This window comes from Tenrec ecaudatus, chromosome 9 (genome assembly GCF_050624435.1).
Source record: "Tenrec ecaudatus isolate mTenEca1 chromosome 9, mTenEca1.hap1, whole genome shotgun sequence".
In the NCBI taxonomy this organism is placed as follows: Eukaryota; Metazoa; Chordata; class Mammalia; order Afrosoricida; family Tenrecidae; genus Tenrec; species Tenrec ecaudatus.
In genome coordinates this window covers 20450480-20477776 of record NC_134538.1, presented here as the reverse complement: position 1 = coordinate 20477776, position 27297 = coordinate 20450480, and positions in this window count along the sequence as shown.

Here is a 27297-nt window from a genome sequence, read left to right as displayed (position 1 = left end):
CAGACATGACAAATAGTATGATGATGACTTAGGATCACGCAGTGTTTTATTTTGTTGTACATGGGGTTGCTATGATTAGGAACCAACTCAATGACATCTTACTTGATTTGGATTGAGGAAAAATGATTTCCTAATCATTAAAATTTTATCTAAAAATTATTGCTAGAAAAATACTAAAAAAAGGAAGGCTTAAATAATGAACAAAATCACTGTTCTGTGATTACTGTGTTTGCCTGAGAACAACCAGGATTTCAAAGGACAAACATGGATGTTCTTGTCCAAGGTTTCTGCTGAGTGTGAACAGTAAACAGTGAGATAAAAAGGAAAGCTTGAACTTCCTCAGGACCTGCTCCCTGCAGGCTTCTTTCACTACATGCAAGCTGAGCACCAGCTGCAGGACCACCCCACTCCTGCAGGGAAGGTTTGTGTCTGGGCTCCCTGTGACTTCCACATTGTGTCCCTTGTACAGTAATACATCAGGTCTGTCTTATTTACAGAGACTGTGTTTGTGGGGATGTCCCTGGAAATTGTGAATCTTCTTTGAGCTGATGCAAAGTACCGCTGAGTACTCCCACTTGATTGACTCACTAGTGCCACCCACTCCCGCCTCATCACTGGAGCTTGCAGAACCCAAGAGGCTTTGCAGGAAAGGCTCAGAGAAGTCCCAGGGTCAGTCACATCTCCCGCAGACTCTACGAGATGAACTGCACACAGGGCACCTGCATATGGAGAGCAGAGGTTAAGCTCAATTCAAGAAGCAGCAGTTAGAGCAGATCTGATGTAGGAGGGATATTAATTTTGACAGTGATAAGAAGGGAACCCAGATCAGAGCTGTCGCCGTGATGTGGACAGTGAGAAAGAGCACAGGCCAGAGATGTTCCTCCAGGACCTGCACACACAGAGCATTAAGTGCTTTTCATGTCAGAAGAGGAGGAACTGCATTTACTATTTTCTCTCCCAGTAGACATATATGTGCCATCCATCATGGATTCCTTAGACTTGATGCTTAGGGTTACTCTGCTTGTGTCTCTCTGGACCACATGAGAGAAGACGGGCAGTGTTTGTCTCAGAACTATGTATAGAAGGCAGGTGGGGCAAGAAAAATGGAAACAGGACACCCAAAGAGGAAATGGGAAGATAATTAGTGAAGGCAAATTCAGAGCCTTTGCAGGATAGGCTCAGAGAACTCCACATCTCCATTGTAGACTTGTGAACAAAACAGAGAATGAGGACTCTGCCTGTGTACATCCATGGTATGAGCGCATATCACCAGTTAAGTCCAGAAAGAGGCTGCATAGAGGAAATGAACGCTATAGTTGTCCCTACAAAGTCAAAGTGGTGTTAATGAAAGGAAACTGAATTTTGTACATAGTCAGCTGTGTCCCAACAGCTTCTACTCTCATTTTACCAGATTGTGATTTTCTTCTATGATATCACATGATCAGCTGACCTACAGGACCTCTCTATGCTACTCTGTGCATTCCAAGAAGTGATTGAAAATGTTCCTGATATCAAAAATGGATCTGGCTTCAAGCCTGCTGTCACCTAGGAACAGGTCACCTAGAATGACATACACAACAGGTGGCATGTTGCTGATAATATGTCTGAGGTCTTGGCAGTGGATATCATTAGTGTTTGTGGATTCCATGGCTGTACTCTGTAATACTGGTCTTGAGGGTACTATCAACACCACCATCACACACACTTCGGTGACAAAAAAATAGTGGTTTAGTTATTGCTTCTATCCTTGCTTACATGCTCTTGTTTGTTCACAAGTCAACAAATGGCATATCAGTGGAGATACTCATGGGGTCTCCTGTATGGTGCTCATCCATATCATCTGGTGTTTGGTGTTAGCACATATGTTGTGGTTGAGACCGTTCTATTTTCACTTTGTTTCCTACTGTTAGCAAATGAAGACCTAGCTGACCTTGCCTGGAATCCACATTGGGAGAGAGTGTGTAGAGTGGTCAAACACGGATGAGGACGTTGGGGGTTCCACTGTGTGTGGCACACACGTGTGCACACGTAGCTAGAGTAGCTGTGACTTACCCATGAGCTGTTGTGCACGACATGTGTCTATTACCAGTTGGGATCATTAACAAAAATAAAGATTGAACACAGGGTTATCAAGCAGATGATTGCAGCCTGGGAACTTTAGTTCTGAGAAAGCCCTACATTCCTGCCTGAAATGTTGAAAATGAAAGAACAAACCCTTCTTAATGTATGCTAAAATGCAAAGCACAGAATTTGAAAACGCAAAAAATAGCATCGTGGAAAGGCTAAAATGAGATAAATTAATTGCAGGAATGGAAACCTGACTGTAGAATTAATTGACCAAAATACAAAATACAATTTCTCTAAACTGTGCAAAATTGGTAAATATACTCCAAACAATTCCGGTACTTTATGATATTTACCAACAAAAGAGAAAACATAAGCATAATATTATCTATGGAAACAACCACGCAATACGATTAATGTAAAATTTGTTTTCAAATTTTAATATTGAGAAACATTTTCAGCTAGGTAACCGCATCTTTAAAAGACAGCACTATCGTTAATATCACGCCTTCTCCAGAAAACGGTATCACATGACAACATGTCCAAAATATGTGAGATGCAGTCTTGCCATCTTTGCCTCTAAGGATCATTCTGACTGTACTTCTTCTAACACAGAAGTGATTAACACACACAAACCCACATACATAAATACACACAAGAACAGATAAACACAGCCGGAGGAAATAGGTAGCTAACAACTCCTTCAGAGGCTCCTCTGCATTTTCTCTCGAGAAACCCTTTTATCCTTGGGCGTTGAGCAGCACCAGAAGACAAGACCTCCTCTCCATGGGGGGGTTGTGATTGTGATTCCCTGCCTTTCCCTCTGGGTGTGTCTGGCACAAAAATATGCAATCACATCCTCAGCAGTCATAAAACACTGATGAGGGAACATGATTCTCTGGACATATCTCTAGAGAAGGATATCCTTCTCTAAAGAGATGTTTGGAAGTGTAGCCAAGCTGTGGATTTCTGGAGAACCTGTAGGTGTCCTGGACAGAAGAGGACATGTATATACCAGAGGAAAGTGGACACAGGGCCGGGAAGGTGGTGCATTCTGTGGGTGCACTATGAGTTTATGACAAAAATAAATAAATAAAATGTATACTGTCTCTCCATATTCTTGTATAAATACTCACAACTACTTAGTAAATTACACAAAGAAACTTAAATTAGAAAGAACCAGGTGAGTTGAAAATCTGTCGGTGATGACCAGGGATACAAATGTGATGTGAATATTATAATGGATTAAGTCCAAGAAGAAAGCCCCTGATTTGATGAATGGAGATAAGTTGGCTTGACCAGAAGTGAGATCTCGTGGACTAGGGGCAGCAGAGACAGATGCCCAAAGATGGGAGGAATTAGCAGAGGGGCATATAAAGCCCGAGACAAAGTGATTGAGCCAGTCGGTGCATCAGAAATGATTTAATCTACATCAATTAATCAATTCTGTGAGACCAAGTCCCAGACAAAGGGGTAGAAAGTCTGCCTACAGTCCGTGAACCATACTTCACCCCCGTATACGCATTTCAAACGCTCAACCCGGAAAGAGGAGGTCTAAAATAGTTTGGGGCTAGTGTTTTCAGAAGAGGGAAAAGGGAGAAGACCATGCACTCTGTGCCATGCAGCACAGAGACAGGACTGCAATCAATCAGCAGACACGCCACAGACTGAGAGGAGAAAGTTACTTTGTCATTTTTCTCACCGCCCCTGGTAGCTTGACCAGCAGTCCCACGCTGGCAGTCTGTGGGACATGTTCCGACGTGTTCATGCACCTTGGCGCCCGTGGATCTGACCCCAGGTCTGCCCTCAGCTACCTACAGGTGGGTCCAAAAACTATCCCTCTTCCTCTCTGGCAAACTTTTGGGAAGTAATGGGTTAGGTTCCATTTTCTTTTTTCTAATTTTATCATTGTTTCAAATTGTTTCAAGAAAAATATCGACCTTTATATGTATTTCATAATATTACTTGAAAACACTGCCTTAAGCTGCCTGTCTGGGCTGTGCATGGTGCATGCGTATTGGGGGGCGCTGTGTGTGTGTGTGTGTGTGTGTGTGCATGCGCCTGTGTCTCCACCATACACACCTGTATCTGCAGAGTATTTTTTACCAAACATTAATAAGGTGGCCGCGAAGTAGTCCAGGTCTGGCAAAAAGAGGCGGGTACTCCTAGGGCAGATGTGTGCACCTTCCTACTGCCCCTGCCCCTTGGAGTCCCACAAGCAGTTAGGCCAGCTCTGGCTCCTCTTTGGCAAACAGCGTCCCCACCTCCTCCTTTTGAATGGTTCTGGGTAATTGATTCATTTCTCAAATGTATCATTAAAAATAGTTAATTTTAAAATCAGGCTGGTTATATTTAAAACTTTTATTTGAAAATCCCGACAGAGTTATAGACAACTTTGTCTTCCATTTGCAGGTAAACTGTGTTCTTGACCTCGTCTCTGGAGACGGTGAATTGCCACTTCATGGAGTCTGAATGGTGTGTAGTACTGCATTGAAGGGCTGACACAGAGAGAGGAGGAAAGTGTCCACACCAAGGTATTTTGTGTCCTCCTCCCTTGAGGGGCTGATTTAATTTCATAGGGAGTCATTTTCTTTGTTTCTAATCTCTAGGTGCATATTCTGTAAATAAACAGCGGATAGAAGCACAACTGCCATCCCTTTAGGTGTTCTGACTCTCTTAGCATGTGGGATTTTACAGCGTGTGTCTCACACCGTAAGAGGTGGCAGTGGCCTTGGACTTCAGGCTGCTAATCTGTAGATGCGCTGTTCTGACTGAGGTATCCAAGGAGAACACATAGCCCTGTGTGAAGCCCTGGAACTACGTTGACTTCCCAGTGTGGGTGTTGATCCAGCCCATCCACTGAAGGCCTTTCCTGGTGCTTGTCACACCTGATTCATATTGCAGTAGGTGAAGGTGTATCTGGAAGTCCTGCAGGACACCTTCACCTACACTCCATCCTTCTGCACCTCGGCCCCAGACTTTACTAAGCGATCTAAGCACGCACACCTGGGAGGAAGTACACCAGCAGGTGAGGGCTCTGGAGCTGCCACAGTCTTCTCTCCAGCCTCATTCATGTCGTATCTTACCCAGGACGACTGCCGATAGGAAAATGAAGCTCCACAGTCACTGCTTGATGAGTGCACTGTGGTGTCATTGGTTCAGGTGCAGGCTACATGGCAATGTCCTTGCGCACTGCTGTATCAGGGGAGATGGCTTCAGCTTTCAACTCCATAGGGCCCTTGGATGCACATATAATTCACATTCATGAATGTATTTCTGGTCTAAATCTGGTACAAATAATAGGAAACCCGGAGAACCGGTCAGAGCCCCACAGCAGGATAGTCCAGCTGCTCATCTCAAATGTGGTCTGGAAACCTGATGGCTAGTAGTGGGTGTATTTCATGTTGTGCTTTGACAGCTGGTCATGATTGGGACGAATGTATCCACTTATACACTGTCCTTATAATTTAATTGACTTCATAGATGAGATCTGACAAAATCCGATCCTCATGGACTAATACTGACCAATCAAAGGGGACATTCTTTTGTGTCTGTGACGAGGTATAATAATGTTTCACTGACTCACTAGGGTGGGTTGTGAGGGGAGTCTTACTCATTTTACTATATCACCCTCACTATTACCATTTATGTATTGAGTGTGTTTTCATAAAGAGCCAGCTATATCTTCCATGAACTTATATTTTCTTATTTGTTTAAATATTATTTTAATAGGTATAAAGTTTGCCTTTTTCATTTTCTCACAAAAAAACCAGCCAACAAAATGTAACATAAGGAAAACTGACAAACAACCAATTGAATAATATAAAAGTATGTAAATTATTCAAAAAAATAAAAAACCAAGCAAGAAAATCTTTAAAGTATAAGGAAATATTACTTTATCACCATAAGTCTGACAGTATTCCCCAAATAAATTAGGACATATCTGACTAACTCAGAAATTTTTCTAGTGTACAGTACCTGTTTACTGAAAAAAAAAAATCCTGCCTTGCCTGAATGGTCCTAAAGCAATTCAAGTGCTTAGGGCTTGTGGAAACTCATTAACCACTGGATGCTCGTCATTTAAAGGCCAGGGCACTGGCTTCTCAGTTTTCAGCTCGAAGACATAGGGACAAAGTATAAGTGTCGATCAAATGTAGATTAGTTTCCCGATGCTGAGCAATGAAACACCCTATACCATCTGTCTACTCATCCCTCTATAATGTCTACTCATGTGGAGATGCCCACACCCTCTGCCCATGTACAAGCTCTAGGCCCTCTCTGGACCCCTGCCACTCCATTTCCACTCTGGACCTCTGCTCTGTCTCTCTTCGACTGTATCCTCCTCTTTTAAGTCAGGCAACTGCTCCTTATTCTGCAACAAGAGCTGTGGGTGCACCGATGCTGGGAGCCCTTGCATGCACCGTCAGAGAACTGAAGTGTATTGCCATATCAAATTTCCATCCAAAATCTATAAGAGGTATATTCAGAGGGACACAGCTGTGTTCTGCTTACCTGAATCGGAAGCTATTGAATCCATGTATTTGAAAAAACAAAACAGAAAAAAGCAACATAAATTAAAACTTGATAAATTTATAGAGACCGAGTATTGTTTACTGTGACAATGCGAAGCTATTGAGGAATGTCATTAGTGGAGCCCCAATTTTTTTGGCTTTGACTATTAAATCCCTCCAGATTTTCAAGTAAACATTCAAAATATGCCCTGTGTTTCAGACACTGAAGGGGAAGACTTTTATCAACTGAAAAGATTTCTCACCAGGGGAAGGTCAATTCATAGCTGGAGTTAAGATGTTTCCCTAGCAACCACACACCCCATAGCCATTCCATGACACCTAAGTGTGAGGGTAGAGTGAACAGGTATTAAAAGTTCAAAGATAAAGAAAGGAGGTGCTGCAATGAAGGAAAGGAACATGGACAGGCCAAAATATAAACTCCACCACTGGCATGAAGGTCAGAGCCTTACTAACCCTGTGCTATAAAAGGTTCAGGCTCAATCAGAAGAACACACAGAAAACTCCCTGTTCTTCCACTTCATCACCATGTAGATTCCCAGAACAACAGCCGTGGGTTACAATTTAGAATGGGAAGTATCTGCTCCTCTCAGGAGAAAACAAAACAAAACAGATGACATATAGCAAGCATTACTGTGGTCTAACTCTTCCCAGATTTGCATAAATCCCCACAAAACTTAGGTCGGAGAACCTTGTGAAAAATGTTCCTACTTCAAGGAAACAGTAAATACTAAGATAAATTTTCACTTATCTGAATAAACCACCTCATTTGTAGACTGATTTTCTCTGTTTCCATACCTCAAATTTAACTCATTAGTCTTATTGAAGGTTTTAAAATTTTATTTTACATTGAAAACTGAACTGAGTGTTATTTTCAATCTCTCCATGAATCAGTATTCTGTACCAAATTGTTGTAGTTTGTCCAATAGAAGTGTGCAGGACACATGGTTCTGGAAACAGAATGCTGGATGACAGAGTCCTTCTTCAGAGAAGAGGAGACCAGGGGAAAAAGTTATCTGCAGAGCACATTGAAATCTGCAAACTAAGAGTGAGAAGACTAAATTGGATGGATGCCTGGATTGTGATAAGAGTTGAATGAGCCCCCAATAAACTGATTTAAAATAAAGAAATGTCTAGGAAATAATGATGGCGACATATGTACAAATGTTCTTGATACAATTGATGTAAGGATACAAGAAGTGTAAGAGCCCCCAATAAAATGTTGTTTTTTTTTCTAATTAGTGAGGAGACTTAAATGATGATCACATTCTAACAGAGAGTAAGTCAGGTGTAGCAGTGAATAAAGAAAACATAAATAGCAATTAATTAATTTCAAAATCTAGTGAACATAATGCCTGATGCCTGAAGCCTAAGGAAAAGCCACCAATTTTAAAAGAGAAAATGCAAATTATTTATGAAACCTAAGTGGTATCATAAAGACTATACTTGCCATTATGTAAAACAGTAGATTAGGACTAGCAATTCAATTAGGAGCACCAGGAAGAAACGTAGTTAATATCTTTTGGGGGGAATCCAGGCTGCATCATATTTGAGAATGACCTGTTGTTTTGTATATGTATCGTCCATTTTGACTAAAGGTGACATTTTACTAGAGACTGGAACTGCCCCCAGAGGGCTCTCTAAACTGTAATCTTTTTGGACACAGATAGTCAGTTTAATTGTGGAAAGGACAGCTGATGGGTGGTAACTGCACACCTTGCAAATAGCATCCATGATCTTGAACTTTGTGTCACCAGGGATTGCTACACCATCACTTACAAATATATAGAAAAACACAGTTTACAAAAGCTTTTAATTGACATGCACAAGGTTTAACTGTAAGCAAGGGTTTTTCTATCTCTATCCTATCATCCATGTAAACTCACCTGAGAAGCAGTAACCTCTGTGAACAGTTTCTGAGCTAAGAGCACCAAACACAGGGAGTACATGCTTTCTGTGACATTTAAAAAATGACTTCATTATTTTCATTTCTTATCTTGAGTACTGTTACACCTGTCTTACATTTATAGTCATGCTTATGCAAAATGAAACACATAGTAAATTTTAACAGGTGAAAAATGTTGTCTATCACACTAATAAATATGAAAGTGTTTATTAAGAGACCATGTGTTTGTATTCTATTGAAAAAACAGTTGTTGGTTCTAGTTTGAATAATACAATAAAGAAAATTATCTTTGCCATGTTCAGACTCGAATTCCAACATTCATTATAAAATGTACAGTAAATAGAAAATGTACAGAAGACTCTTCAATTACTTCAGGGTATGAAATAAATTTCCCACAGAAGGATAGAGGCATTGGTCTTAAACAGAATTGGAAGTTGTCTCACATGTGACCGTCAGTAGGTTGAGAAATACCCACATCAATATAATCAATAGAAGAAATAATTCCCAAACATGTATACATAGGATAAGAGGGGGAATAAAACCCAAAAAACTAGGTTTTCTATATAAAAAACTATCGAGTGTGCCAGGCCTAAGAATGTCCTGCCATTTTGTTAAACTACAGTGAGCACAAAGGACCACGGAACCCATCGCCTAAGTTATGCGGAGATATCAAGCCCAAAGATGACCCCACTTAAAATGAGGAGCACAAGATATAGTCTCTCATCTCTAGAGGAGGTTTTTCCAATTAGAACACCCAAAGGCAATGCTGAACCTTTCTTGAAATGCACAACGGTTAATACAATTTCTGCCCAACATACTGCCCCCCCCCTCCTTCCCTCACGATCATATGATAGTCTTCCAAAAGTTTGTGGAAAAAAGACTTGTTATTTTTTAATTACATTTCTCAGTGACTATTTGAAACTCAAGGTGGATATGCTGCTCGATACTGAAGTAAGAATGTAACTTCAGAAATCTCACTTGATGCGTGTTTTGCTCATTAAAATGACCTGTGTTGATACGATTTTGTATATTCAACCACATGTTTTTGGTCTTCAAGTAGAAGACTTTAAATAACTGAAGAATTAACCCTGGATTTTCTAAAAGACCTGTTATTCCCTGAAGCCAGCATTGTTAGAATTCCATCACAATATGTATTAAATATTTATATTAAATGTGCCCACCTCCTCCCTTATGGTTGTTAAAAACTTTGTCAATTGTCCTCTTGTCATAGATTAAAAGTTCTTCGCTTTTCCCTGGCCTCCTCAGAATGGTATGATTTACCTTTAAAATAGAGAGCCAAGAGGTCATTTCCTGACAATACTCAGAAAATAAGCTCAAGATTTTCTTTTCTATCACTTTTCAACCAGTAATTAATACACATTTTTCTCCTGTCATCACTGAAAAGCAAGGAGTATATAGCGATAATAGTATGTAAGTTTATTAGCTCAAATATATTGGCTTAAATTTGGATAATTACATGTTACTACTGAAAATGTTCCTCTGAAGGAGATCGATTTAATAATAGCAAGGAAAAGTCACCATTCCTGGCAGGTACAGGACACCTATGGGTGGGTCTCATTGAATAACAGCTAATATCATTCCAACACTTCTGAACAATGCCAAGGGCAAGAATTTAAAAATAATTACTATACAATCCTGTTTAATAAGTAGTCTACTTACATGAACCTATAAACTAATGTTCACTTTGGATGAGGCAAGTTTAATGATTTCTATTGAAAGCTGTTTCTGCAATTATTATATTAGAAATAATTAATGTGAAAAAATTAAATGGCAAATATTTCCAAGACAAAGTTTTATAACAAAAATAAGGGAGGAGTGGCACATTTAATATAAATACTTAACAAATATTGTTTTGGAATTCTATTAATGCTGGCTTCAGGAAATAACAGATACTTTATTGAATGAGGCCTTTTGGAAAATCCGGGGTTAATTCTTCAGTTATTTAAACTGTTCTACTTGAAGAACAAAAACGCGTGGTTGAATATACAAAATCGTTATCAACACAGGTCATTTTAAAGAGCAAAACACGCATCAAGTGAGATTTCTGAAGGTACATTCTCACTTCAGGATCGAGTAGAATATGCACCTTTTTCCAACTTTGGGTTAAAATATCTACAAGACTGTGGTCTTCGCAGTCTTGTTCCATCTGCTAGTTCTTTCTGATCCTCAGGAGACAGTAGATGAATACTCCATTCCACTCATTAACATCTTAAGGCACTCAGGGCTGTCTTGAATGAGTGGTTCATCTGGACGGTTTTCCTTAAGACATTCTGTGAGATGAGAGGAAATCTGACTGTAACAAGGACATGAACCACAAAAGGCTGGCGATTCCAGCCACCTGACGGCAGCATCATAAACCTGCTCTTCTGCGCTCACCGTCAGGGCGTCCTGATTGAGGAGATGAGTCACTACCTGAGCATCAATTTGGAGAAACTCCTCAGTTTTGGAAACGTCAGTGAAAAATTTGTGAACAAAGGCGTCTGCAGTGTCTTTCAACTCAGGACAGTCTACACGTGCTGCCAGAACTCTTAGACCGAGACCGTTTGAAGCATCCACTGGCTTTTTCAAAAAATCAACACACATGTTCTTCACAGGCTGAAGCTGGTACTGGTTTGCAGTGTCCAACAGAGACTGCGCGTTGTTGCGATTCACAGAAACCCTAGCAGTGTAAGCACATTCCTCCAGGTGCTCAATCATGTCAGGTCGGCGTCTTTGAGTAATACTTCAAAGGACGTTGATTCCAGCGTGGCAGTTGTGAACATGACATTAAAAACTGACCACACGATGAGGAGGGATCTCTCTTTCCTGGACCATGAGTCACATCACAAAAAGTGCTCCGTCTTCGTAGGTCATTCATGGCAGCCCTCCAACAATTCCGCTTTTCTCGAGCAGCAGGTTTCTTCTTGGTCTTTCTCCTGTTGCTCGGTGCCACCCTGGAAGCTGACATCCTCACTGAGACCTGCTGGGCTGGGTTGGGCGGGGCCGGCATTCTGCTTCATCCAGGCTCATGCCCAGGGCTCACAGAGCCTGCATGTGGGCAGCATGCTGTGGTCCAGCTTCTGTTGGCTGACCGCTGAGGGCACACTGACAGCAGAGGCGAAGGCTCGGCAGCTGGGGAAACACCAGGGCGTACCCCACAGCCCTCTCAGGAGCTCAGGGGCAACAGCGTACCCTTGGCTGCATCCCGGGCAGAGGCGGGGCGGCGGACAAGCTTGGAAATCCCAAATCAAGACATTTTTAGTTATGGAAGAAAAAAGGCTTTCCAAGATAAGAAGGAAAAATTCCTCGTTCCATAAAAAAATGATGATCTTATGCATCAATGATTCTAAATATATCATAAATACTATAGCTGATAAACAGAAAAATGTTGTAGGCTACATTTCCGCTAAGTTGTACTTCAATCCCTATGCATTCACTGCTAATCACCGTCTCCCAAATACGTGAACGTGCTGAGTGTCCTTACAACACACTGATAACTAGCTGAAAAGCCACTCATCCTCCAGAACTTCCACTAACACCCTGAGCATCGCCTGATGCCGACAACAAAGTTAACATGTGCCTAACAAATCCATGCACACTAAACCTAGCATAATGCATTTATTCCAATTCTTTGAATCAGAGTCACAAACCGGATATACCCTATCAACTTAATCCTAAATTTGTGACCCTAAATTTCAAAATCACAAACTACCCCTAAAAACTCGAATCCTTAAACAGTATCTCTACACCATTAGACCTTAACACATACACTCCTAGTCAACTCAAAACATAATCTGTTAGGCAGAAACCTTCTAAACATGATGACCTTTAATCTGTCCAACAACCCCTGAATCTCAAATCATCACAATTAACTCCTACTTCTTTCCCTTGATTCTTATTCTTGAACCAGGAACTTTGATTAATCTCAGGACCTCGATTCTGATCTTAAGCTGAGACTCTGCCTCTAGCACACTAAAACCCTAAGCTAAGCACCAAACCTAGCACACCGAAAACTCAAGCTGCTAATTATGTGTGTGGACCTGTCTTCTCTCCCAGATTTCACCTAAATGTAAGGGACTGCAATAGGAACTCATGCAAAATTAGGAAACACAAACACATCTTCTGTGTTCAGGTAACTTTTACAAATGGTTCATGGAATTTGGCAAAATGAAGTGATGTAAAAGTGTGTAAATAGGACAGAAATCATTATGACCAAGGTCTATCACAGGACTCTTGTGGTCCTCCACTTTACTGTGTCCTACCCTCAAGGAGTTTTCTCTGCTATTATACATATGCTGGGATGTCTTACCCAATAGCCAAGGTGAGCAAGAGCTCAATTGTACTTATTCACTAATTTGTACATCATAATTTCACCCTCAAAGTTGTAGTGAAACCTTGTTTAATGAAACAAATAAATTACTGGTTATTCTACCTTTGGTCCCCTCATTCCCCCTTTCCCAGGGACCCTCATGTCACTAGAGATGGAGGTAGTATCAAATTAAAAGTACTAATATTGGAACCATCATCTCCATTTTTCTCAACATTGGACTTTTTCCTCAGACTTAAGGGCTCAGAGGAATAATTAAATACCCTTTTAACCCTAACATATTTGGGTCTGTGACTACTTGAGTTTCCAGTAAGCCAACAACTAAACGTCACAAACACTTCAAGTAGGAGCTGTAGCTTTGCCCCTTAAGCAAAAACATGTTTATCCCAGGGACACCGTGTGGGTCTACTGCCAGGAACTCCCTTTCACAGCACACTGGGTCTCTCCACTCATGGAGAAGTAAGTCCTGCAAGAGCCATTCCTGATAGCAACAGTACGCCAACCCCATGCTGACTTAATCAGGTAAATGCTGACCAGGCACCCTGGGCGTGTGGATCTCTACATATACCCTGGTATGAAGTGAGGCCCTGGTGTGGACAAATCAGCAACTAAGAATCCCTTAGTGGAGGTTTCAGAGTCAGGATGTTGGGACAGGCTACATATCTGTGAGCTCAACCCCAGGGGCTTCCGGAGGCAAAAGGCAATGATCCTCCCTGAACCTGTCTTACATACCTACTGGCTGAGGATTCCCAGCCTCTAATAGGTTCCCATGTCCAGACTCCAGGTACTCTTACCTTCCAGGAAGCACAAAACATCCAAGCATGAATGATCTAGTCTTTCAACAGAGCACAGCCTGATCTGAAATCCACATCTGCCCCAATATCGGCACCTTGAATTATCTGCCTCCAAGCTCACCTAGTTCCTGAGCAGGAGCTGGGAAATAAAGGCAGAAAAGTGAGAGACTGATTAAAGGTTAATCACTTGTAAATAATTCAGCATCATTATTAAGTCAATGTAATTTATACTCCAAGTACCTTCCTTATTTGGAATATCCATCATTTGATAAGTCCAGAAAATCAGGGGTTCTCAAATATCCTAAGGCTATGATCCTTTAACAGAGTTCCTCATGTGGTGGTGACCACCAACCAAAACATTATTTTTGTTGCTACTTCATAACTGTAATTTTGCTACTGTTATGCATCATGTCACCCCCATGAAAGGGTCGTTCAATCTCCAAAGGGGTCGTGACCCACAGGTTGCAAACCGCTGGTCCAGATGAAGGCAGAATAAACTCAAGGTGGATTGGGTGAAGTTGCTGTGGGAGATGTACTTAGGAAACCCTTGGCAGCCCTTGGAACACCTTGCACGGACAGACACACAGGCGAACACACAAATATAACTAATATTAGAAAACAAGAACCTAACATGTACATAGAGAGAATTCAAAATCTGGGTGAAAGTAATAGACATGTATAATATTTAACTAAAAATAAGGGCTCACCCAAAGCCCAGAGCTTAGTATCGTGATGTGCACGTTTGTTGCATTATAAAATGTAATTCTTTATGACAACTTTTTTTTCTGTTCATCTCAATTATCAGACAAGGTGTGTTTGTCAGTAAATGAACCATTGTCAAACTTCATTGTTCAACCATAACCACCCCTTACATTTTGAATATTCTCTCTCTCTCTCTCTCTCTCTCTCTCTCTCTCTCTCTCTCTCTCTTTTTTCTCTTTTCAGTGTGGACTGCTAAAATTTTTTCTCATTTGTAAATTATGAATTCTAAGAGTGTATTATTTCATCGTTGCAGGGCATAATTACCAATAAAATTAATTAATTATAAAGATTGTTTCACTTAATTATATCCTTTTAATTATGTGTTTCTTACTTGGAGATATTAGAATGAATGGGATTAACAATGAATGGTCAGATTTTTTAATCACCATTATATGCAAAAATGTGCCTGGGCACACAGAGAAGACTATAGGGCCAACCACAGCTTGAAACATGATGTCGCTTTGCTGGAGAACACATTGACAGAGGGACCCACGGTGGGAAGTGAGCCTGGGCTGACCCCCACTTCCCTCCACAGTGGGGTGAACCAGTAAGGGAACAGAACAGGTCAGCAAAGGGTACAAAGCCAAGCCATAAAGCCCCCAAGGAGCCTCCAAATAGAATTCAGGCTAGGAGGGGCAGTTTCCAGAATCCCCCAGGACCAGTGGGGAGAATGTCATAATGGTCAGCGGACGGACTTGGGATTGTGTATGTTTTTTTTTTGGGGGGGTTGGCTAGTTTTTCCCCCTCTTTTTATTCAATCTTTTTGTTTTTGTTTTGTTTTGTCTCAGTTTTTGTTGTTTTGCCTACACATATAGGCATGGGAAGCAACTAGACCAATGGTTCTGGATGGCCTTGGGGGAGGAAGGGGGAGCATGAGGGAGTGGTGAACAAACAATTCCATAGATAGGGGATCAAGTAGGGAAATAAAATCAACAATGAGCAAGACTTATGGATTCTAGGGGTGTTGGAGCAATAACAATTAGCTGAGAGGCATTTCTAAGAGGCAGAAAAGGGGTGAGTGTGACGGTGGGACAGGAGGAAGGTAAAAGGAAATAGAGAAAAGATATAGGAAGCAAAGCTCTGGCCAGAGGTATAAACATAGGGGTGTACATATATAGATATATTAATTCATAAAATAGAGGTATTGCCCTACGTACATACATTCATATGGCCATACACTGAGGAAGTGGATGGACTTTGGGCCTCTGCACCAGCCCTCCCTCGACACAAGAGCACTTTGTTCTAACAACCTGGCATTTTACCATATGGTTATTTAAGTTTGAGTTAATTTAGTACAAATGTAACAATGTTTGTGAGAGAACACTTCATAATACATTCTATGAGACCAGTAATATTTGGATACCAGTGTCAGATAATGACACTTCAAGAAAACCGTAGACCAATATTGCTAATTGAACTACATGAAAAAAAAATTCTTTAAAATATTGGAAAGTGAATTTTAAATGTTGTCTGACTCAGTTCCCTATTAACTTGAACTTAAATAAAAATACAGTGGAACTGTATTAAATGGTCACGACGCCATGAGGAACTGTATTAAATGGTCTCAGCATTAGGAAGGTTGAGAACCACTGAGTTAGATGGTTGGCCTATACAAGTATACAGTTTTCTAGCTATGTCCCCTTAACTTCGCCCAAATATTTAGGTGGGTTTCTCACCCGCCAATGTGAATGAGGCAAAGGAGCCCTGGTGGCATTGTGGTTACTTTTGGGCTGCTAACTGCAAGGTCAGCAGTGGAAAGCACCAATTTCTCCCCAGAGAAAGATGGGCTTTCTTCTCCCATCAGTGACATGGCTTTCTACTCCGCCACAGAGTTACAGTTTTGGAAAGCACCAGGGTTTCCTGTCATATAGGCTCGCTATGAGTCAGTGTCAACTTGATGGCAGTGACTTTGGTGTACTTTTTGGTTTAAGAGGATTGAGCAGCTTGCCAACAATAGACTGGTAACTTTGTGGTTTAGAGCTATGCAAATATTCTGTCTGAAACCTAACCTGAGGATTAGTCACATTGGAAATCATGTTGAGTCATTTCAGAGAGAGAAATTAGGATCTCACTACCATCAAAAAATAAGAGCCAGGAGTAGGGGCTTTTGGATCCTAGATTCTTGCATGGAAAGTCTTCAATCCAGAAGACAGAGTGCTGTGACACAAGAGAGGAAGTGAAAAGGGGAAGCAGCAACAGAGCCGTGGTGGCAGCAAAACCAAGAGACTGAGAAGGCAGTGGGATTCCCAGGCCACAGAACAAGAGAGCGAGTGCCTTTGGGCAGGAGGTGAGGAGCCGAAAAGGGGTACATCTGAGTACTTATCTGGGGAACTAGATTTGCCAACCCACACAGAGCAGCTGAGTGTGTTTGGTGTGAGGTTTAGGTGCAGAGCGAGCATTTATCTGCAGAACTACAAGACCGCTGTATCATTTGCCCATTTAGGACAGAAGCCAGGGCGTTGCAGGGCCTGACCTCACCTGCAGGGATGGTTGTCAAGATGCTGTCCCAAAGAAGAACTGTACCTTGAGTCACTGATGATCCTAAATTGTGTGTTGGGGTAGAAAAGTGACCCCTTTGTCAAATATAATTTAAGGAGAACATTTATTAAACTTTAAGAGACAACAAAAGTCACACACACACACACATACAAGTATCATATGGATAAGGGAGGCCATTAGCAGTTCAAATGCAACTGAGGATTCACAATCAGTACCCTGGATAAATAGGGCACAGAACAAAAGGCATGTCATAGATCATGACTGGTGACAGATCAATACATCACAGATAGAGGTGGGACTATAGCAGCGGGAATGGGACAATAATTGGGACATGCACATTATTAGATAGAAAAACTTAAAAAGATTGATCCAGGGCTTCAAACGAAGGCAGTCAAGGCCAGACTCATGACAATGACCCCTGTGCTGTCCTCAGTAAGGTGAGTTCCATCAAGGATACATCTAGGCAGGCCCTTGTAGGGGCTGGCTGGAAAGGAGTACAGACAATCTATATTCTCAGGCATTCTCCCCAAGGGGAAGATGATCTACATTCTTGGTTAATGATCAGAAAGAATCCAATGGAGGCTTAATCAAAGTGGAAATGCAGCAAATGGACAGAGTTGTCACTGTCATCAGCAACACAAACTTTAAACCCAATTCAGTGCCACCAAATGGATTCTGATGACAGCGACCCCTTAGGAGAAGGTGGAACTTCCCCCTGTGGGTTTCTGAGACTGTAACTCTTTACAAGATTGGAAACCCTGTCTTTCTCCCCAGCGGTGACTTGTAATTCTGAACCGCTGACCATGCAGTTAGCCATCCAATCTGTAACCACGATGACACCAGGCATTTGCATACTGGAGTGCTCACAATTTAAGTTCTAATACAATTATAAACGGTTATGTAACCAGTGAATTCTATCTTTCAGGGTGATACAGAAATTGCTCAGACCCTGACCATTGGGGCAGCCAGGGTCCTTGTACACTGGTGCTTTCCTGTGTCCGGACCACAGGAAGCTCAGATCGCCCCTGCTTCCCCACAAGCTCTTCCACCCAGTGCTGCCCCAGGAGCTCCAGGGATGCTACCCTGCTTGGAGTCAAGTGAATGGATTTGGTTCACAACCCAGTCAGGAGTTGAAATCCTTTCTTGTGATGCTTCAATGTGTAAGACAGTAGTAACAGATTTCTAGCTCCCTAGACTGAACCGTATTTCTCTGTGGCAAAACTTTGTTCTGAAACAGAAGAGGAGGCAATGTTGAAAAAGGCAAAGCAGGTCCTTGGCCTGTACTTCTTGTGCTAAAGAAGTACACTCCCACCACCTGGGATCAAGATCATGTTCCAAGCTGAGAGTGTTTGCATTAAACAAGAGCCCACTCTATGTTTACACAGCAATTTTACTAATTTCTCAAATATTATCAACTTTGCATCCACATCCTACATTTACAATATTTATTTTTAGAATAAATTGGAAGTATTTAAGACCTCAAAGTTCTCAAGATCCATTGAAGGTAAATATCTTCTTTTCACCAGAAATCTAACTGAAGAGAGGAATATTTTATGAAGAACGTTCATTACCAGCGTGTACTGTACTTCCGACCATAACCCTTGACCTATCTGGTTAAAGGGATCAAGCTGAATCATGCTCATATAACATATATGCCACTCCAACACATGAGGAGCTTTTCATCAAGTTTAACATGGTTCAATCCCCTTGCATCCTGGGTACTCTTTACAAAATCTATTGTGTGTGAAGAAATGCCTATGGTTGGGTAGCCCATTTATGCAAAATAGTGTGGTAACTAGGGAAATTGTTGTACAGGTGGACAACAAGAGACACAGGGACACCAAGAGGACATCCTAGAGGTACCTTGGACAAGACAGAGATCTCCTAAACAAGAAAACAAGCCAGGGGAATCCTTATTTACTACTCGCTTAAGCTCTTGGGTTTAAAGATGTCCAATTTTGAAGCCTTCGGGAAAGAATGCAGCCAAAGTCAAGGAATGGCAAAGGGTAGGTAGATGGGTGTTGCCAAGAACCAAGGTGAGGGCAGAAGCTTAAAGGTACAAGATGGATCCAGGAAAGAGATAACCGATCAACAATTGTGTCGTCTGGGCCTAGATTCTGGGTCCCAAGCTTTCTAGGTAATGCTGACTGATGACACACAACACACAATGTAGGAGCGGGCTCATTGGCGTGGGTTCAAGGATGTCCCATCCAGTCTCAGGTGTGAGTGACTATTTGTCTGTCAAGAGGAGTGTAAATCATTTATCACTCTACACTGAGAGGTCAGCTGTAAGACCAGAAGATCCAGCCAGAGAAAGTGATCTATGAGAGTTGAGTGAGTTTCAGGATGCTCGGGTCTATAATCAACTGAACCAAAATTAAATGTCATGAGAAACTTCAAGACTAACTTTAAGACAGATTTAAGTTGACGATTCTGGCAGCCAGACACAAGAGTATTCATACAGTATGATTAAACACTTTATGTTTTTTGTCTAAGTTCATTATTGGGTGAAACATAACAATAATTGTGAGAGTACACTTACTAACATTTTCTCTGAGATCAGTAATGACCTATTAACAAGGTCAGATAATGATAGTTCAAGAAAACTGTACACCAATATTGGTAATGTATCTACATGAAAAAGTTCTTGAAAATATTGGGAATTGAGTCAGAAAACTCATTAAAATAATTACATATGATGATTAATTGGAATCTATCCTAGAGTTGATTTGACTTAAGAAAATAAGCATTGTAATATACCAATTAATGTAAAAAATTAATAATCTAAATAGACATATAAAATAAAACATACTAATCAAAGTCAAAGGCTCTTAATGCTAAGAAAGAACCGCTACAAATCTAACATAAAACAGATAGAGTTCAATATGTTAGTGTGCTAATATACATTCCTAAAAAGAAAAACTCAAAATGTCATACTTGAAAAAACATCACCCAAAATCAGAAAAGGACAAACATAAATGTCCACTTTTACCAGTGATATTAAAAATTTACTGTATGTTCTTACTAGAGCAATCAGATTAGCATTTTTAAGGAAGAAGAGGCTTCCAAAAAGAAATAAAAATTCCTCTAATCATAATTTAATGATCATATCCATAAAATATTCATGGTATTCCATAAATAGCTAATAAATATTAAAATGTTGTAGGTTACATTTCAACACGCTGAAATAACTCTTGGTACTTAACACACTAATTATTAATTGCTAGTCAGGGGGGTAAGGGAAATGTGGGGAGAAGAAAGTGGGAACCTATCACAATGATGTACATATAACCCCCTCCCAGGGGGATAGACAACAGAAACGTGAGTGAAGGAAGACATTGGTCAGTATAAGACATGAAAACATGATAATCTGTAAATTATCAAAGGTTCATGAGGGAGAGAGGGAGGGAATAAAAATGAGAAGCTGATAGCAAGGGCTCAAGTGGTAAAAAATGCTTTGAGAATGATGATGCCAACAAATGTATAAATGTGCTTGACACAATGGATGGATGTGTGGATTGTGATAATAGTTGTACAAGCCCCAATAAAATGATTTAATGAAAAAAAAAAGAAAATACAACATGATCAAATTACAGCATTTACCTACAGAAAAGGAAGTGCAAAATCATTTAGATTATAACCCTGAAACAGGATTCCACCCATTCTGTGATGAAAGTCATGGATTGAGTGTCTTGTAGTTTTCTGGAGTGTTGTAGGTCCTCAGGTACTGGTGAGTTAATGAACTAAAACAAGGAATTTCTGTGGACATATTAGAGTGACTACATAGATACATATATAGACATACATGTATATATATGATACACACATATATTAAGCTGGACAGCAGAGAGGATGGATGTTCACCCAAAAAGTGAAGTTTGGGGACTTAAAGACACTGAGTCATGGATGCCCCAGCTAGCACCAGACCCATGGGCTTCAGTTGGACTGGGCTGGGATGTTCTCTTGGTAAATAGCTCTTTCTTTTGCATATGTCAGTGTCTGTAGTTTTATTTTTCTAGACAACCCAGCCTAAGGCAGATCCCTGTCACATTCGTGTCGTATGAGGACAAAAATGAGAAAGGCATATCACAAGGAAAGTATGAAAAGATCATCAACAATTCCCTGACACCGAGCCAATCCTATGTTCCTCTAGGTCTGTGGATTCTGGGTGCATTACAATCTATTGATAATAAAAGTATCTGAGAGGCCGGCCCCAATCCCAACTACAAGGACAGTTGCTCCTCTTCCCCCCACAAAAAAAAATTACTTCAGAGGACAACACTGAAGCTATAGATCAGGGAAAGGGGCATGTCTGATCAGAGCACACGGGAGAAAATGAAAGGGGAGGAAGAGAGAGTGGAGCACATTCTGGTCAACCAAGCCTTGAGGATGATATCCCTGCTCAGAGCAGCCAATGCAAAGAGAGGGCCTATGGCTGGCCCCACTATGAGACATGACATCCCTTATTGACCCATAGGCCTACAGGGGACAACATTGGAGACACAGTATGGAAATTGCATCCGGTCTGATCCCACCACACTGAGGCAAACACTAAGGGCATGCAACAGAACAGCAAGGGGAGCAGAGCAAGGAAGTCCTAAGGGAGTACCAAAAATAGATTTAGGCGCCAGAGTGTGACACCCCATCAGAATCAACTGGAAGACACTCCCAAAGGTCAACAAGCCTTGAACTTTTTACAAGGTTTTCTCTTTTTTTGTTCATTGGATTTTTTGTTGCCGTTGATTTCTTTTGTCCCTTTGCTTTGCTTTGCTGTGTGTGTGTGTGTGTTTGTGTGTGTGTGTGCATGTGTGTGTGTGAGATCTCTGCAGGTCTATCTAGATAAGATAGGCTGGATAAAACCATCTGGAGGAGAAAACAAGGGGAGAGGAGGAGGTGGGGGAAAGGAAGTGGTGTTAACCAACCCAGGGACAAGGGAACATTAAGTGATCCAAAATTATGGGAAACAAAAAGATTTCTCCCAAGTAGTCTCCCCAGATATATATATATATATATATATATATATATATATATATATATATATATATATATATATATATATATATATATATATTAGACTTTAGGACACTGTTGTCAATTAATGATAGATGATTGTCAAGTTACCTCCCTGAAGGCAGACAGTTGCCAGACTACAGACTGGTCCCAAGACAAATAAGGCCACTCCCTGCTGTTAAGGACAATGGGATACTTCTCCTTAAAGGCTTCAGTTGTTCCCTGCAGGGTGGGGTTATAACCTATTGATAATGGTTTCTATAGTGAACCAGAGAACAGGTCAAACCTCAGTGACATCCAAAGTTAGGCCACCATCTTGAATTTTGGGTCCACCCATCTTGTTCCTTCCATATTCCCTCCTCTTTCAATAGCATAGATCAACCCCCTCTCATTACTGTAATACTCATAGCACAACCCTTTACTGTGAGGTATGTCTCCACCTGTAATTAGAATATAAAAGCCTTGGTTAGCAATAAATCTCTCTTTCCATGTGGACCACCAAGTGAGGCTGAGGTGAGCATGCTACCATGAAATGTGTCTGACTCCATTGTTTCAATCGCTCTTCTATCTCTCATGCTCTCTATGACTTTACTATAATCTTTACTTATTATTGCTGTTCAATTGCACCGACTGGACTGGTGATGATGTGTTAGGGGCTGGCCTTTCCCTGGCACAAAATCAGTGGCAAGGAGGGTGTAGGATGCCTGGTAAGGATTGATCAAGGGCAATATAACTGAGAGGAATTACTGAAACCCAAATGAAGGCTGAGCATGATTGTGGGACAAGAGGAAAGGAAAAGGAAATAGAGGAAGGAACTAGGAGGCAGAGGTCATTTATAGAGGTCTAAATACAGGCATGTACATATATAAATATATTTATATACGATAATGGGGAAATCGATCAACATGCATATATTTATAAGTTTAGTATTAAGGAAGCTGATGGACATTAGGTCTCCACTCAAGTGCTTCTTCAATGCAAGAACACTTTGTTCTATTAAACTGGCATTCCATGATGCTCACCTTCCAACACGATCACTGAAGACAAATGGGTGCAAAAGCAAATGTGAAGAAAGCTGGTGGTGTCCAGCTATCAAAAGATATAGGGTCTGGGGTCTTAAAGACTTGAAGGTAAACAAGTGACCATCTAGCACAGAAGCAACAAAGCCCACATGGAAGAAGCATACCACCCTGTGTGATCACAAGGTGTCAGTAATCAGGCACCAAAGAACAAATTATCCTATCATTGTGAATGAAGCTGAGTGCAGATTGGGAACCCAAAGCCAATCTGTCAGCAACTGGACATCCCCTTACAGAAGGGTCACAGGGAGAAGACGAGCCAGTTAGGGTGCAGTGAGGCAACGATGAAACATACAACTTTCCTGTACTTCCTAAAATGTCCCCACTATCCCCACTATCATGATCCCAATTCTACCTCAAAAATCCAGCTAGACCAGAGGATGTACACTGGTACAGACTGGAATCTGAAATATAGGGAATCCAGGACAGAAGTTCCCTTCAGGAACAGTGGTGAGAGTGGTGATACTGGGAGGGTGGATGGAAGGTGGGGCAGAAAGGGGGAGCTGATTACAAGGATCTACATATAAGCCCCTCCCTGGGGCATGGACAAAAGAAAAGAGGGTGATGGGAGACGTCAGATATCACAAAATAATAATAATTTATAAATTATCAAGGGTTCATGAGGGAGGGGGCGTAGGGAGGGAGCGGAAAAGATGATGAGTTGATACCAAGGGCTCAAGTAGAAAGCAAATGTTTTGAGAATGACGAGGCAACATATGTACAAATGTTCTTGACACACAATAGATATATGTTTGAATGGTGATAAGAGTGGTACAAGCCCCCAGTAAAATGATTTTAAATAAATAAATAGATAAAACTATCATGTTAACCTTGTAAAAAACACAGAGCTCTTACAAGGCACAAGGCACACATACTCCCTCTGCACCAAGGTCAACACTCACATTAGTAACATGCAAGGAAACTTAGACTCATAGTCATAGTTCATATAAGAGGTTAGTATAACACCAAGAGCTTTATATTTGTGAGGGAAGCATGGCATGCATGCTCCTGAGAGGAAAATCCTACACTTGTCTACATAACAAAGTATTCCCTTTAGTCAGCCCAAATACTGCAGGAGCATCAATGAGTAACACCCACACACACACATACATTTTTAAAGTAAAAATATTCATACCTACTGAGGCCAGGTTTCTAAAAGTTTCCATCATCACATGTCTCTATAGTTTCCTCTAAGAATGCTCCAGCAATGCCCATTCTTCCTAGGAGAAGTCCACAGCCAACATTTCAAAAGCCAAGGTGTCCTAAAACATCCCACATATTTTGGTTCAGCAAGGTACCATGCATTCCACTACGTGAAAGATGAAGTTGACAGTCCTGGGAAATACAGACTTCATTTCATAGGCATTAGACACAGGGGTCTGGTTTTACGAAGGCTTTCCATCAGCATTTAGCTAATCCCCTTCACCACTTGATCAGCGTTTCTCAACCTGTGGGTTGTGACCCCTTTGGGAGCTGAACAACGTTTCACAGGGGTTGCCTGATTCATAACAGTAGCATATTTAATGTAATGAAAATAATTTTACGGTTTGGAGGAGGTGACCAAACATGAGGAACTGTATTAAAGGGTCACAGCATTAGGAAGGTGGAGAACCACTGCACTAGGCATACTTCCTCATTAATTACATGTTATCCCAACAACTGCATGTTTCTAGTATAGTGAGTTTACCTCTGTATAGTTTGTCTGTGACCAACTGCAACCATAGTCCTCTCTATCTCTGTTTTAGACTAGAGAACAGTCAGAATACATAAATCAGAAAAATGATCAAAAATAAAAGCTTCAATTCCACACTCATATCCTCTCTTCCATTGGAGGGAGGGTAGAAATTCACCTCCTTGCACAGAACCAACCAGAATAGTTATCAGAACATGAAGCACAGGGTGAAAGCAAGATAACAACTAGAAAACAGTGCAGAATTTGGGCTTCTCCCTGTAGTCCCTCATTAGCCATTGGAGAGCTAATGATATGAACTAACAAAATAGCAACTCAAAGCCCTGGATTCATGGAATTCTCTTGGAGGATTCCATGTGATCAAGGGCTGACATAGCTGACAGAGATGATTATTTGGGGATTTATGAAATTTTCTGCGGTAAGTCTATGTTACTCGCCTAATTTCCAGTCACTCTACAATTGTACTCTTGTGTATTTTGTACTTTCATGGAGATAGGACAAGCTATTGAAAAGGGAAACAAGGCAAGAGTGAAAGGTAACAACAGAATATAGATATCCTCTGTACAATGGTACAAATAGGAAATGGAAACACAGGGAATCCAGGGCGGGTGATCCGTTCAGTACCAGTGGTGAGAGTTTGGGTACCAGGAGGGTGGAGTGGAAAAGGGGAACCAATTATAAGGATCTACGTATAACCTTCTCCCTGGGGGATTGACAAAAGAAAAGTGGGTGAAGAGAGACGTCAGACAGTGAAATATATGACAAAATAATAATTTATAGATGATCAATGGTTCATGGGGGTGGGGGGTTAGAGCAGGCAGGGAAGGGAAAAATGAGGAGCTGGTGCCAGGGGTTTAAGTGGAGAGCAAACGTTTTGAGAATGATGAGGGCAATGAATGTACAAATGTGTGTTACACAATTGATGTATGTATGGACTGTGAAAAGAATTGTATGAACCATAATGAAATGATCTAAAAAATAAAGATTATAGATAGTCTCAAAGTTTTCCCATTCTGTGACGCAAAGTTACTGTCATGTAATTATTCTGGATTGCTCTGCTCCCCCCCAAAAAATACTGGATACTCACATAAATACACACTACACTCATAGGGTATACAGACAAAAGAGCACAATATATGAAGTATCATAATCGCATGTCCTTCTTTTTGCTGATTGGGAAAATGCAGTTAGGTTCCAATTTTCTTATAAGTTGACTGAACTTCAATTCATTTGACTAATAAACTGTGTCAGAGTCCTCGGACATACTCACCAGGCCTTGAGATGTTTTTCACATTTTAGATTTTTTAAAGATTTGTTCACAGTTGCAGATCATGGAAGGCAGACTAGTTGAGCATGATGACCACTAGACTAGCATTCTCTCAGCTATGGGGCTTGTCATACTTTTGTTCCCACAGTTTTTCAGGAGAGACCAGTCCCTGGAGAAGGACATCAAGCTTGGTAAGGGAGAGAGAGAGGCAAAGAAGTGAAAGGGCTTGGACAAAATAGATCGACACAGGGGCTGTCACAATAGGCTCAAACGTGGGAACATTTGTCAGGATGGTGCAGGACGGTGCAATGTTTCATGCTGTTATTTAGAGGGCTTTAAGGGTTGGAATGGACACGATGCCACCTAACAGCAACATAGAAAAGATTGCATTTTCATGATAAAATTTCACAGCATCACCAACTAGCTATGACATAAATTCACAGGAGCTGCCCCAGTCACTCTACAATTCTGCTACAACAGCGTAAGGTCATGTTGACCCAATAAGCTTTTCAAAATCTCATCCACAGCAGTGCATCAGGTGACATGTTTCAAAGCCTTCCCATTCCTCTATGATGAACCAAATCAAATGTAGTGCTGCCAAGTACATTTTAACTCATTTTGACCATATAAGACAGAGTGAAACTGCTCATTAGTGTTTCCAAGTCTGTAAGTCTTTACGGGCTATGTTAGACAGGGTTCTCTAGAGAGACAAACCAGATTGCTAGTAATTATATATAAATATATTTATAAAGATAGATAAAATAATACAAGAAATGAACCGTTAAATTATATACAGATAGATAATATAAGAAATTAACAGCTAAATTATAAAGCAGTGAGACACTAGCAGTCCTTTACGGCTTGAGAGCCGCCAGTTGCCAGTCCCCTTCTGTAGAGAGAGCTGGGCTATACATATCCAGGCAGCAAATTCCAAGGCAGGTCCCCAACTGTCATCAACTGTTGGTCCCCAGCTCCAGAGATGAACGTTTCAATCACGTGGGCTTAAAGAGACCTCAAATTACCGCGACACAGTCCACAGGCTAGGCATCCCACAGGTAGTGTACCCCTTTAAACTGAGGCACAGAACAAGCAAGGCGAGGCTCACCGAGCCATTTATCCTTCTGCACTTCAGTTAATCCTACTTGTGTCTATCGGCCAGGCTGGCACAATAAACTATCGCAATCCACCCATTGCCAACCTGGACCTGTACAAAATTTTTACCCATACATACTTATATAATTTCCATATATTAATGAAATTACATTTATACTTATCATCAATCATCTATCATACATGTAAATGAAAACACACTGGGTCAAATAATATCTATCATACTTGAACAAAGGAAATATATGCAATAATCACATACA